Below are 15,054 nucleotides of genomic sequence, written 5' to 3' on the forward strand. Positions count from 1 at the left end.
TATTTATTTATAATTTAAATAATTATTAAATTAATTATGACGTCATTATGGTTCGACTTCAGTTTAACTCTGGTCTAATCTTAAAAACTTTGAATCTCTTATTAAACGGTCTGGGTTTCAAAACCATACTATTCAGGGAGTTAATTGTTAATAGAAAGTCTTCGTGTCCCATTATCATGTGAATATGAGATTGTAAGTTTGAGTAGTAGCTTGTTCCATTATTTTTTGGTTGACCTGGACTATGTCAAATTTGGATTTAAGTAAGTCCTAGAATTGTGACTTAAAAAAAATATTAAAAAATGAGAGGATAATGTATTAAAGTCCATTACATTAGGTTAGAGTAGAATTCTATCTTGTAAAAAAAAAAAAAAATCTTCCTATATCAGATTTGAGTTGTACTAGTACACAAGAATTTTGTTTTTATTGTTTTGTTTGCAAACTATAGTAGTGGCTTTTTAGCTTATGAGGTATCTTTTATGATTAAAATATTTGTTGTTTACTTGTTTTGTTTGGTATTGACTTTATGAAATGTAGGTGAGGCTTATCATTGAATTATTTTCTGTGCACATTGTTGTTTTGTGAGGTAAGATTACTTTACCATTAAAATATTTGCACCTAATTTTTGTCCATAAAAGGATGGATAATAACTTACTATCCACGGCAAAAATCTTATATGCAGTGGACATATAAGATATTATCTCCTATTTAGGAGTTTAATTATTAGAAGTCTTTGTATCCCATTATCTCGTGAGTTTGAGATTGTGGGTTGAGTAATGGTTTGTTCTATTATTTTTTAGGTGATCTTGTACCATGCCAAATTCGGGTTTAAATGAATCGGGATCGAGACTTAAAAAAAATATATTAAAAAAATAAAAGATAAGAGGATAACGTGCCAAAGTCCATACATGTCTAGACTCTAGGGTACTAAAAATCCTTCATGATCAAATTTGTGTTGTACTAGTACATAGGATTTTTTTTTTTTATTTTTTTTTTTCTTCAAATTATAGTAGTGGCTTATTGGCTTATGAAGTATCGTCTATGATCAAAATATTTGTTTACGTTGTTGTTTACTTGTTTTATTCAGTATCGACTTTGTGAAATGTGAGGTGAGGCTTATCATTGAAATATTTTCTGATCATATTGTTGTTGTTTTGTGAGGTAAGGTTCCTTTACCATTAAAATATTTGCACCAAGCAGTTGTTGCGCATAAAAAGATGGTGGATAACTCATCATTCAAGAGGACTTTTTGGTATGAAGTCTTTGTGTCATGTTATCTTGTGATTCTGAGATTGTGAGTTTGAGTAGTGGCTTGTTTTATTATTTTTGAGGTGATCTTGTGCCATGTCAAATTCTGATTTAAGTGAGTTAAGATTTTAGATTTAAAAAAAAAAAATACATTAAAAAAAGGAGCATAATGTGTCAAAGTCCAAGTGACAAGAGTACTGAAAAACTTCCAAGATCAGATTCATGTTGTACTAGTACACAGGAATTTGGGTTAAATGTGGTTGAGAGGTGCTATGGATATAGTATTTCTTCAAATATGGTTGAGTAAAATATAGGTTTGACTACAACTATGAAGCCTAGTCTTACTAGTTTAGTTTTTGACAGTTCAAATAAATATGACCCAAATTTTTTCACATATGAAAAAATAAAATTAACAAAAAAAAAATAAAAATAACAATAGGCCTAGAAGCAAAGGCAAGGTCACGGGATTTGAATATTTCAAATGCAACAGAGAGTTTGTTAAGAATGGATCGGATTAGAAGGGTTGTGATAAGAGATACAAAGAAGAGGAAGGTGAAGACTCGTAGTTGGCTTGGTGGGTTTGTTGAGAATGCATCTTATTGAGAGGGCTGTGAAGAGATATACAAAGAAGAGGAAGGAGTAGCATTGGATTTCAATCAAGAGGAAATTGTTTTGTTCTTAATAATTATCGTGTCGAAGTTCACTCGTGTCTATATTTTCTAAAATTACAATATATATAGAGGTTTTATGTTGTTTGAATAACAGTTTTTGTTGTTTAAACAACACAATACGTATTTTCTCAACATTTAAACAACATTACTAGAATAACACCCACATCACATCCCACAAAACCCACAACCTCCATCACATACCCACCAAACCCACAAAACCCACAACCACCACAAATCATGGAGGCAGATCAGGAGAGAGATGAAAGATTTGGCAGCTTTTGGCTTCAGTGTCGTTGGCGGCTTTGGCTTCTTCAGCCATGAGAGAAGGAGATGAGAGAAGAGAGTGGTGAGAGAGGACAGAGAATAGAGAAGTGATGAGAGGGACGGTCAGAGAGAGAAAATGAAAGAAATTAATAAAAAATATTAGCACCTTGCTATTGTAAGCTGCTAGCAAGGACGGACCAAGATTTCAATTAGGAGAGGTGGAGATAAGCGCCAAAAAAAAAAAACTTCAAATGCGCATCCATATATTATTAACAAATTATTAACTAAAAGAAATATACAAAATTATTTTTTCTTAATATATTAAAATGTAATTATCTATCAAAAAAAAAAAAACATAAAACACTTTTGTTTTTTAATACATTATCTATGAAAATAAAACTTGACACTATGAATTTATTATGCACTACCAATAAGCAATTTTCCTAACTTTACCATTTTTATTCCTTGAAAGTTGAATCAATGTTCCTCTTTCTATTACTTGTCTCTATTATTGCATGGGTGTTTGGAGATTCTCAAGTGTGTGTATATATATATATATATATATATATAAAATAATTGTTACTTTTATATAAAATAATGAATTTCATTTCATTTAAAAAAAAAAATCTTAAATAAGGTGGGATTTAAAAAAATATTTATTTATAATCTTATACACATTTTATATAAGATTTTTAATTTACTATTTGCTCATGTCAATCTTGTAAATAAAGAAGAATATAGGATTATTTCTTAAGTATGAAGTTTCCTTCATCTCTCCATTGCTTAACACGTGTTTTACTTTTACCATCAGATCTCTTTTTTCTATTTTCACAACCAAATTTCTTCCTCACTGTCTCTCACCAAGGAAGCAATGTCAGGATCTCAAATTAATTCTTCCTCATAGTCTCTTTTCTCTACTTTTAGTCTTCATCATTCGACCGTGAATCTGAGCACTCCTCTGTTCTCCTTCTCAGCATCTTCTTCTTCACGTCCTCCGTGCTACAGTAAGACAAAGATCAAAGAATGCCATAAGTAAATAGTAAAGGTTTGTTTGGATACCACTTATTTTGCTGAAAACACTGTAGCAAATTATTTTTTATTCCTAAAAATACTATTCACACATTTTTCATCACTTGGCTGGCCATGAACAGTGCCATGAGACCAGCCAAGTGACATGCAAACGCACGCAAAACGCCACTCTACCGCTATGCAAATGTACACTAAATTAATTCCTGCAAGATAGACTGAGAGGCACTCACGCCCACACTACCACGCGAGACCCATCTTCCTGCCAATTGCTCAATCTGCTTAACCCAACTTTGTTGCTCCAGCCTCCACAGTTCACTCCACCACGCGAGACCCATCTCGACCTGCTTTGTTCGTTCTGGTCAATTTCTTCATTTTTTTCACGTAATTGTATTTTGCCTTCTTGAATGAGTCGAAACTTGGGCAAACTTAGTGTGCGTTTGCGTAGCGGCAGAGTGGCATTTTGCATGCGTTTGCATTTCACTTGGCTGGTCCTATGGCACTGTTCATAGACCAACTAAGTGATGAAAAACGCTTGAACAATATTTTCAACAATAAAAACTATTTTGCTACAGTGTTTTCAGCAATAAGTTTTCAGTTTTCAACAAAATAAGCAGTATCCAAACAGATCTTTAGTTTCTGTCTTGACTACTCTCTATTTTTCTTTTTCTTTTTTCATTTGTTTTTTTTTTCTTTTTTCTTAATAAAATTTGGATTTGCATTTATTTTTTTAAAAATTTACATGGGCTTGGTTAATGGTACATAATTTTGAAGGGGACCTACGCTACAAAGTAAAGAGGGCCAAGTATAATTTTTTTTTTTTTATACTGAAAATTTACCTACTATATATATATATATATATATATATATATATATATATATATATATATATATATATATATATATATTTTTTTTTTTTTTTTTTTTTGTTGAGGTAGGGGGCTCGGGCCCCCTTGGACCCATCTGAGTCCATCCCTAGCTGCTAGTAGTAGCACTTACTATAGCAAGGTGCTAATAAATTTTAGATTTAGCATCATTGATGCAGAGGGTTTTTTGTGGTTTGGTGCTTAAAATAATTTTTTACATCTTTGATACGAATGCTCTAAATTATTTTTAAAAAAAATTATTGAAAATTGAAAAATTGAAAAAATTTTATTAGGCATAAAATTTTTTCCTTAAAAGTACATGGATGATTGGTTTGGGTTTGTCTCATATTCGCACTACTTTCTTTAATTGCTTCACATGATAGTTGGACTCTTGCGTGCTTTTAAGTAGGGTCGAATCTCAGACAAAATATAGTAGTACCTTCCAGATCGAATTGTCTTGGATTTTTCTAACTGTTGCATTGCAATCAACATTTTCAATATTGCCGTAAAAAGTGAGATGGTTTGGTCCCAAGTCCCAACCCACAGGAACAGGGTCATTTGTCTTTGTCACTTAATAAGGAGTGTTATATTTATTCAGCCAAAATTGTCTTGAATATGAGATGTACGTAAAATTGGAAATGTTAAATTTTAAAGAACATGTTAATTAACCAGAATGTTTAACAAAAGTGTTTTGATTATACCTTAGCTGTGTGTGAGGAAATTAAGTAGTATCTTGTCCTCTGCATGTATTGAAATACAAAACTGTTTGAGGTCCCCTTACCATAGCTCGCTTGAGATTTTTTATTTATTTATTTCTTTCTTTCTTTTATTCATGTGTTTTCGTGGCCGTGTGTGAACCAGGTAGGCCCTTCTACTTAGGGGTGGCAATTCGTGTTCGCGTGTCGGGTTCGTGTCGTGTCAAGTCATGAGTATTCGACTACATAGGTCAACACTAACCCGACCTGTTTATTAAACGGGTCAAGATTTCTCAACCCTAACACGACCCATTTATTAAACGGGTCAGTCGTGTCGACCTGTTTATCAGATTTTATCAAAATGAAAAATAAAAATTAATGAAAAAACAAACAAATAAATATTTTTAATATAAAATTCAGAACTAACGAGTAACTGCATCACAAATAATCATTCAAAATTAAAGCATATCCCAATATCACAAATAATCAATCCCAATATGTCAAAGAAAATAAATCACAACAACTAATAAGTTTATATACCTAGAGTTTGAAGGGTATATTGGTAAAATATCATTTAATTAAACGGGTCAGACGAGTCAAACAGGTTCTATGTGTTCAACACTAACCCAACCCATTTATTAAATGGGTTAGTCGTGTCAACCCGAATATGACACGAACCCGTTAAGCCTCAACCCATAACCTGCTAATTTCGTGTCGTGTCGTGTCGGGTTTGCGGGTCGTGTCAAATTTTGCCACCCCTACGTTCTACTAAGCTAATTAGGCAATTTTCTAAAGCCTCCGAGTGAAAGGGGGGCCCAAAGTTTTGAAAAAAAAGGGCTAATCAGGAAAAAAAAAATCGGCTCTAAATGAAACCCCAAAAAATTTTACCTTCTTTTGACCAAAAAATAAGGAGGAAATTCTTTTGTTTAAGCAAAATCAGTTGTCTAAAAAATAATATCATTGACCTCTAGACAAACCAAAATTTAACCAGATAAAATACAAATCTATTCTAAAAATATTACTCACAAAATAATCATAAATAAAAACAAATAAAAAATATGAAATCTAAAATTTGCCCATACTTTCTCTTTCTCTCTCTTGCACTCCACTGTGGACTGTTCACTACTCTAAAATCCCTTCTGTTGGTGGCTTTACTTCTCCTCCTATCTGATCACGTCTGAGGACCTGAGGTAGTTTCAGTCTTTCACTCTTTCCTATCTGTTTTTCCTCCTAATGCAAACTGTGAAGATGTGATGCGTGGTTTTTGTTTTATCGTGGGTGGACATATGACTTGTGGCTGTGGGCTTACTTTACTTTTGGGCCTTGTGAAGTTTTGGTTTTTTTTTTTTTTTTTTTTTTTTAAATCATGCATTTTTAACTTCATATATATATATATATATATATATATATATATATATATATATATATATATTGTTATAGTATCAGTTCTGTAACTTTTGTTGTAAACTATTAGAATAGTAATATTGTACTATATATTATAATGTCACGGAGACCAAGAAAAAAAAGAAATAAAAAAAAAACTTCAATCCAAATAATTTGGTAATCCAAACAGCAATTTAATATTCTCTCTTTGTTTATGCAAAATACATGTAAAAGCCAACAAGAAGACCTATAAAAGCCCTTAGGTGCCCAAGATCAAGGAGCTCTTTGTTATGAGGAAGCCACACAAATAAATCAGAGGAAAATCAAGGTCTAAAGCATATATGGATAGGCTACGGGCAGCGCCCTATAGCTATGACATTGTGCGTGTGTAGATCCTTGACAACATAAAGGAAGTCGGAATCAAGATGACATAACTTTGGCGATCATCAAAAAGTTGTGTCAGAAGGTGAATTGTAAGCCCCAACAACAAAGGAATGAGCATTTTCGGGGATTAGCCCGCTTCCCATTACTCAAGAGGGCAATTGTCCAGTCCTCTTTTCATGTGGAATTGGTTTAGTAAGATTATACCCAAGCCCGCCTCCATTTTCTTATGTAAAAGAGGTGCTTGATTTATGAATATTGAACCTTCTTTCTTGGATTAAACTCAAACCTCCCGATGAATGACCATAAACCCAAGGAAAGGAAAGAATCGGCTAGATTTTTCATATAATCTCCTCTTATATAGATAGACTAATTATCTCTTTTTTTGTTTCCTACTTCGAAAGTATTTTGGTAATTCCTGTGTATTTTGGGGTATCTTAATAATTTATGAGGGTTTATAGGGGTATTTTGGTAAGTTATGGCAGTTCTTATGGTAATTTTAGAAAATTATGGGGGATTTGTGCTATTGTTGGAAGTTTTAGGGATGTTATGTAATTGTTTGAAGTTGAAAGCGGTGTTCATGTAGTTGTTGGAAGTTAGGGTTTGTCAATGTTAATATGGAAAGTTGGTATGTGGGCTTAGTTTAGGTTAGTGTAACTGGGTTGGGCTTAAGAATTCTGATGGGTTTAGTTGTGTTTGTGATTGGACATAGATTTATAGTGAGGCAGGCCTTAAGCTTGTTAGAGAAATAAACTCCTAGGTCGTTTTAAAGAAATTGGGCCGAGTTGTGGCCATTTCTATAATAGATATGATGGACCTAGTTGGGTTATCCCAACCTAACCAGATCTCATTGAAATCTTATCCCAGTGATATTTCAATGATTTCATGCAATTAATGTCCACTTTTGGGCATACTAGTTGGGCAACCCTCTTGAGTATAATGCATAGCAATTCTTCATTATCAATTGCTACTCCAACAGCAAATAGACGATCTCTTGCTGTTTTGATTCGCTATAGAAAGCCATTGATTGTATCATATCCTTACCTGATACTTTGAAACTCCAATTTCATATTCAATATGTTTGCTCTTGATGCTAATGTGAATCATTGCTCTAGAGTATTCCAGACCTCTCAAGCATTATTGATTCCAACAATCATAGAGAACACAGAGGGGTAAGAGTTAGTGGTGGTTGATTCAGATTTTGTGGTTGTGGGAGCCATGATCGTAGGCTCTGATACCATGAAAAATTTCAATAAGAAAACAGAGAATAAAAATCACTAGTATGTAATTGATTAACACAGCTAGCAACTTAAATGAGATATAGTATGGGAGCTCTCTTTATAGTAGTTAGAGAGAGATAACCAACTAGCCGTTAGAGGCCTTAGCAACTAATAAATTGAACTTTCTAACAAGTTATGCACGTGTGCTATATTTGTTTTGACACGTGTTATATGCGTTAAAACTGTTAAATTTTTTTTTTTAAATATACAATATAAAATAAAACACGACTAAAGTTGATATTAAGCTCAACGTAGCTGTTGAAACTTTTTTTAAGAGAGTTTGAACCTATGGTACTCTTGATAATAGTTCTTTATTATCAAAATTCAAACCAAGACATTAATTAGTTTTCAGTGTAGATAGGAATTAAATCCTAAATCTCTTATTCAATTATCAGAGACATTACTAGTTGAGCTAACTGAAACTCAGGAAGCTGTTGAAACTTGAAAGGTAACAAGAGAAGAGACCCTTGTCATGGAATTCAATATATATTAACACTTTTTATTTTTAATTTATTGATTAAATTAAATTAAATTTGTTCGACTCCTTACATTTTCTTCACACACATTAAATTCCCTAAAACTAACTTGCCTTTACAAATAAACTTGATCTAATAAAGACAAGGTTTATTTTCCACCAGGAGTACAATACTGAACATAAAATTACATAAAAAGAATATATATATATATATATATATATATATATATATATATATATATATATATATATATATATTACTGCATATGCTTGTACTTTTTTTTTTGAATTAGAAAATATTTTTGAAGTAAACAAACACACATCGCAGAATCAAATGGGTTGAATTTAACAATCGGAAGGCATTTAAGTGGATGAGCTAGCCATGTGAATAAAAGCGCCTTTTGTAACTTCAGTATTAACCATAGCCTTAGCCTCTTCTCCATCACCAACTACCTTCCAATCGAAACCTTAAACCAATGTTGCAACTGCTATATGTGCCATACTCAACCCTAAATTTGAACCGGGGCAAGCTCTCCTTCCTGCCCCAAAAGAAAGAATACTAAATGTTTCATCTTGTTTATATTTCAACTTTATTCTTTTTCAGAGGAAACCAAAAACCTCTCTGGCTGGAACTCATTTGGATTGCTCCATAAATCTGGATCTCTCATTGTGGCATACAGTTTGTCCATAGAATGATCTCCGATAAGGTACTAGTATTTCGGACAAAAATATCCTGGTAAAAGTGCAACATTTGAGTTGATGAGGGAGACATATAATAAGAGTTGAACAAATTGCAGATTAATCACTAATTTGCATGCTTGAACTTGTCAAAATTTTGTCTAGCAATTAATTTATTCATATTGAACTCAAGGTTAACTGAAGCTTATGTAGCTATTTGTCAGGTATTACTATGAAAAACTTGTCACATTTTGATTGAAGCATAGTCCTATTTGAAGTTCTCCAACATATTTTTCTTTTTAGATAGGTAAGTGTGAGCATGAGGAAAGTCTGGACATGGATGTTTATGATAAAGCAAAGTATTTGTATGGTGTGTAAAGTGCTAGATTAACAATGACAAGGTCTCTAACAATTTTTGGCCTTCATTATTTGTGGATGTATACACTCACAATATAAATAATTTCATGCATTGCAACCAAAATTACACAGTAGTCTGTGCACTCTCACAGCTAGCTTTTGTATTGTAGTGTATTTCATATAAAATGAAATGTGAGAGTGGTTTACAATTTTTTGTGTAAATTTTGTTGTCCCTAGTCAAACTCTTTCTTCAATGCTTTGGAATGGTTTGATGTGACTTGCATGTCCTAACAACGATTCATGAAACTCTTTCCTCCACAAAAAAAAAAATACCCTTCACTAGGTATATATTTTTTCTCTCTCATAATTGGTGAGTCCCACTCTCCACCAATTATGAGAGAGAGGAAACATATTATTGGTGCAAGACATAACTTCTCATTTTCCCCATCGCCATTGCCCTCTTCTAGGCCCAATTAAACAATTAGACATAACTATCTCAGTCCCTAACCCCAAATGGCTTGTAACGCCGTTAGATATTCTACTCTCTCATCCTTTTCCCTGACCATCTCTCTTCCTTTTCTAGCTTTCTCTGATTCAAATTAGAAGAAGATTAACAAAAAAAAAAATGAAGAACACGGCTTTTCTAATAGAACAAAAAAAAAAGAAAAAAAAATTGAATGAAACCCAACAATCAACGACCACCGACGACCAACCATCAGTAAAATCCACGAACCCAGAACCACAATCCACAGACTGACCACAGACCATCAGCAAAAGCCACAAACCCATCAACAAAACAGTGGCATCGACATCAGTACACAAACCCAGAACTTTGTAACCATCCACCACCAATAAACTCATAATCAGTGATTCAAACCAAAACCCCTAATGATTCAGACCAAAACCCAGAATAAATGATTCAAACCAAAACCAAATCTAGAACTAGTATTCAAAATAAAACCCACAGAACCAAAACCCCATAAACCTCCAAAGCCAACGCACAACAAATCCGAAATCCTCTAACACTAATCCTAACTAAAACTCAAACCACTGCGAATACACTACTACATCATCACTGCAAAGGCGAAGAGAGAAGAGAAATCTGCAAAGTGAACCCACCATGAAAACACCACTACAAACACGAAGGGAGAGAGGAGAAATCATGATACCCACACCAAGACGCCATCGTGTAGGAGAAAGAAAGAAAGAAAGTAGAAATTAGAGAGAAATGTGAGAGAGTCATTGGAAGAGAAGAGAAAAAAAGAGAGATGAGAGGTGAGACAGAGAAGAAAGGTAAAAAGTAACTAACGGCTCACAACACCGTCTAAGTATTAACCCAAACCTTAAGGTGTGTTTGTGAAATTTACCCAAAATTATATATATGGGAGAGAAAAAAAATAGTGATTTAATAAAACAGAGAAGTAAGTATTGAAGCTGACATTGATGTGTGTTTGTTAAACTAATAAAATTGAGATTTTTAAGTCAAATTTGGCTAAGACTGCACTATGGCTAACATGAATCCTCTAAGACCTTCATTTCCAATCTTACTTTCACAAAAAATCAATTGATGTTTTGAGATGATGATAAAGAACCATCATAATAAAAGCATATATTATAGATTTAAATCCAAATATATTAAAAAATAATAGTAAAATAAAATGAAGCACTAGCACATACATGCTTTATTATCTATATACTATTATCAAATTTACAACAAATTTTTAGTGCACTAAAAGAGATGATTGAATAGAAATGCGATACTAAACCTATAAAAAAAAAAAGTTTGATGCGGGATGCAAAAACGTTAAGAAATAAAACACATTTGCTTTTGAAAATAACCTCAAATCTACGAGGATTCCTTGAATCCACAAGGAAAAAGAGTTCTGTAATCCACTAGAAAAACAATAGACAAAAGTATGAATTTTTATTAATATCAATAATTGTTTTTTAAAAAATGTTTACAAACTTAGATGCCTATTTAATTAACACCTAACCATAACAAGAACCAAAATTTACCTAAAAAGCTTTAAAAGCACCTAAAAGTAAGGAAATAAATAACCTGAACCTAAAATAATGAATTTTAATAAAAACACCAAAATTAAATAGTTGATTTCATCTTACATCAAAGTCTCATTGCATGCACGAAGCGTGTGTGATGAGGCTAATATTATTATGAGATTAAATTTAATAAGGAAGGGGTGTAAACCCTTTGGTTTACACTAGCCAATAAGTACATACCACATCAGATTTTTACTTAAACTCATAGTAAAATCAATACATCCTACTTCACCTAATAACATCTCAACAAACAAATACTCAAAACCTATTTCATGTTTCCCTAAAATCTTATATCACTTTTCAGCTCATGCGTCTCCAGCCCATCCTTGCCTTGACCAACGTTTGCCGCCACACTACCTCACCGAACCTCCGTTTGTCGTTGCGCTATCTCGCCGGACCTCTGTCCGCCGCCACACTACCTCGCGTGGACCTAGGTGATTTGTTCTTATTCTCAAATTTTTTTGGGTTTTGCAATATTTAGATTGATTTGGCCGTTGCTATATTTTGATATCTTTGCGGTTTGGGTATGTTGCTCTTTTGAAATAAAGACAGATATGGATTTGATCCTAGTAGGGACGATATATATATATATATATTGGTTCATGCTATTTTGGTTTTCCAACTTCATTATTTGAGTTCTTCCATTCTTTGGCTGCGTTGAGGCATATACGGAAATTCAAATTGATAGACATAGGTTAAGGATTAAACCTGCAATATATTTTCTGGTTTAATATCAGTAAAAAAAAAAGGCTAGTAAAGAAGCCAAATTTCTTAAATTGTGGAGATGACAATGAGCATGCCTCTTACCAAACTTGTCTACCTAGTTGAGCAGCTTATCCTCCCATGAGTCTTTTATGGAGCTTAGATTAAAAGTATTTAAAACATGGACTCAAGATAGTTGGCCACGATGTGGACCCATCCTTATTTTATTCTCTTTTTGTTATTTGTCTCTTTAACGTAGAAAGTATCTGATGAAGTAACAAATGCATCAACAGCATTTAAGTGTCTAGCTTCATCAATATGAATTTCCAATGTGTAATTGAATAGGCTTAATGATGTAATTCAATTAGTATCAGTTTGTACCAAGAAATAGTATTAGTTACAACCATGTAAAGTAACAAATGAATCAGAAACAAGTAAGTGTCCAGTAGCATTAATCAGTTTGTAAGGGATTAAGTTAGTTTTGATATGTACATTGAATAAGAGTGCCTCTTGTAAGGGACCAAGTCAGCTTTGATAATTTTATTATGAGCCTAAAAGTTTCCAATTAGATTCTGGTTTTGTAATAAAACTGGTTGCCGAAATTGGGAAAGTTTATTATGTTTTAGATTTTCATTTTGTAATTGAACAAATCTTGAATGTCTCTTCAATTGTTCTTATGAATTTTTCTTCTCTTTTATTTTTTCCTAGGTTACATTGAAAATAAATATTTACCCAAATTGAAAATATGAGTGTGAGCAATGAAGAACCTGAAATAATCTCTCTTTGTGATGATTTGGTAGAAGACTTGGTGCCTATTGAACCGGAAATAGTAGAAGATCAAAATGATGTATACTTGCCTACAAATGATTTGAATCAATCTTTTGCATCTACATGGCCTTTGGAACCATGTCTTGATATGGTATTCGATGACTCAGAAGATGCTCATGCATGTTATAAAGCATATGCAAGGCGAAAGGGTTTTAGCATTCGAATAAATCATAAACGGTCATCCAAAGAAGATAAATCATTGGTTGGAGTGGAATATGTTTGTTGGAGGGAAGGATTTCGTCATAAAAGTCATGAAAATAAATAAAGAAAAGGTCCAAAACCTGCAAAAACTAGAGTGGGATGCAAAGCAATGATGAGTTCAAAGAAATAAGAAGAAGCACGGATTGTAACTAAGTTTCTGGACAATCATAATCATGAACTTCTTACTCCTAAGAGTACAAGTTTGCTTCGTGGACATAGAGTGATATCGCGTGCCCAAATTTTTTTTATAGATACACTCAATGAGTCAAGTGTACCTATGAGGAAGATAATGTCAGTGTTGAGTAACGAATCTTGTAGTGACTATAATGTTGGTTGTCTTGCAGTTGATGTTCAAAATTATTTAGGCAGTAAAGAAGAAAATTACTTCAAGATGGAGATGCACAAAGAATGTATAGCCATTTTACTGAGTGTCAATTAAAAAATCTAGGTTTTGTATATGCAATTCAAGTTGATGAACAAGGGCGCATGGGAAATTGCTTTTGGGCAAATGCTAGGTCAAGCATTGCATACAAACATTTTGGAGATGTCATTACTTTTGATGCTACTTACTTAAAAATTTGCTATAGGATGCCTTTTGTTCCTTTTATTGGGGTTAACCACCATCTCCAATCTGTCATGTTTGGATGTGCTCTGCTTGTGAATGAAATAGAAGAATCTTATACATGGTTGTTGAAGAATTGGCTTGAGGCAATGCTTGGATGTGCTCCTTCTACAATTATCATAGATGATGACAAGGCTATCGGCAAGGCAATTGCAGAGATATTATCGAATACAATTCATAGATTATGTATGTGGTATATTTTACAGAAAGTTCCAGAAAAATTGGCTCATATCTATAATAAATATCCACTTTTTCAAGGAGAATTTCACCATTGCATTCATGATACAATCACTATTGAAGTGTTTGAGTTAGAATGGAGTGAGCTTGTAGAGAAGTATGGGTTGGGGGATAACGATTGGCTGATAAATCATTATATGCGGCGTGAAAAATGGATTCCAGCTTATTTACGTAGGAGATTTTGTGCTGGGATGTCTACAACTTAAAGGAGTGAAAGCATGAATAAATTCTTTAAAGGTTATGTTTGTTCAAGTACAATGATAAGTGACTTTGTGCGTCAATATGAGAAATCCTTAAATGCGCGTTATCTAAAAGAGAAACAGCTAGATGTAAAGACAAAAACTTCAATGCCAATTTTGAAAACATGTTACAAGATGGAAGGAGAGGCGGCAAAAGTTTATACAAGAAAGATGTTTATAAAATTTCAAGAAGAGTTATTTTGTAGTAAAAAATACAAGGCATCCAAATATCGTGAAGAAGGAGTGAAGAAAATATATAAAGTGGCACCTCATGGGAAAGAAAGTCCAATTTATGAAGTGTTATTTGAAATTTCTAAGAAAAAAACTATTTGTACATGCCATATGTTTGAATTTGTTGGAATTCTTTGTAGGCACATCCTAACCGTTTTTGTGAAAAAATCTCTTGTGGACTTTCTTCCTCCATATTATATTTTAGAAAGATGGACAATCAAGGCCAAGAATAATATTATACATGACATATCTGGTGATGTCATATAGGTGGAGCCATGAATTTCTTCCGCTTTGATGAGAAATAGTTTATTGCTTCATTTTTTGGAAGTTGCAGAAGTAAGGTCATAGTCAATGAAGAAATATGAACATCTTGACCTAGCTCTATGAAAGGTTCATGTGGAGCTTCTAGCCATGCATAATGTTGATGATTTAGTAAGTTCTGATTATACTATACTAAACAACCAAGTATTATCAAATCTTCCAGGTGCTTTACAAGACCCTCTGTATGTTCTATCTAAGGGAAGACCTAAATCTTTAAAACAAAAGAAAACCAACCAACAAAGAAAAGAAAATGCAGCATTTGCAAGGAAACGGGCCATGTTAGAAGAACTTATC

The 15,054-nt window shown here is 33.1% G+C and overlaps 1 pseudogene; it reads left to right on the top strand.

The window, feature by feature from the left end:
* The first annotated feature begins 12,826 nt into the window (after positions 1-12,826).
* Positions 12,827-14,826, top strand: LOC142617035 (protein FAR1-RELATED SEQUENCE 5-like; annotated as a pseudogene).
* Positions 14,827-15,054: the final 228 nt, after the last annotated feature.

Source organism: Castanea sativa, chromosome 11 (genome assembly GCF_040712315.1).
Source record: "Castanea sativa cultivar Marrone di Chiusa Pesio chromosome 11, ASM4071231v1".
NCBI lineage: Eukaryota > Viridiplantae > Streptophyta > Magnoliopsida > Fagales > Fagaceae > Castanea > Castanea sativa.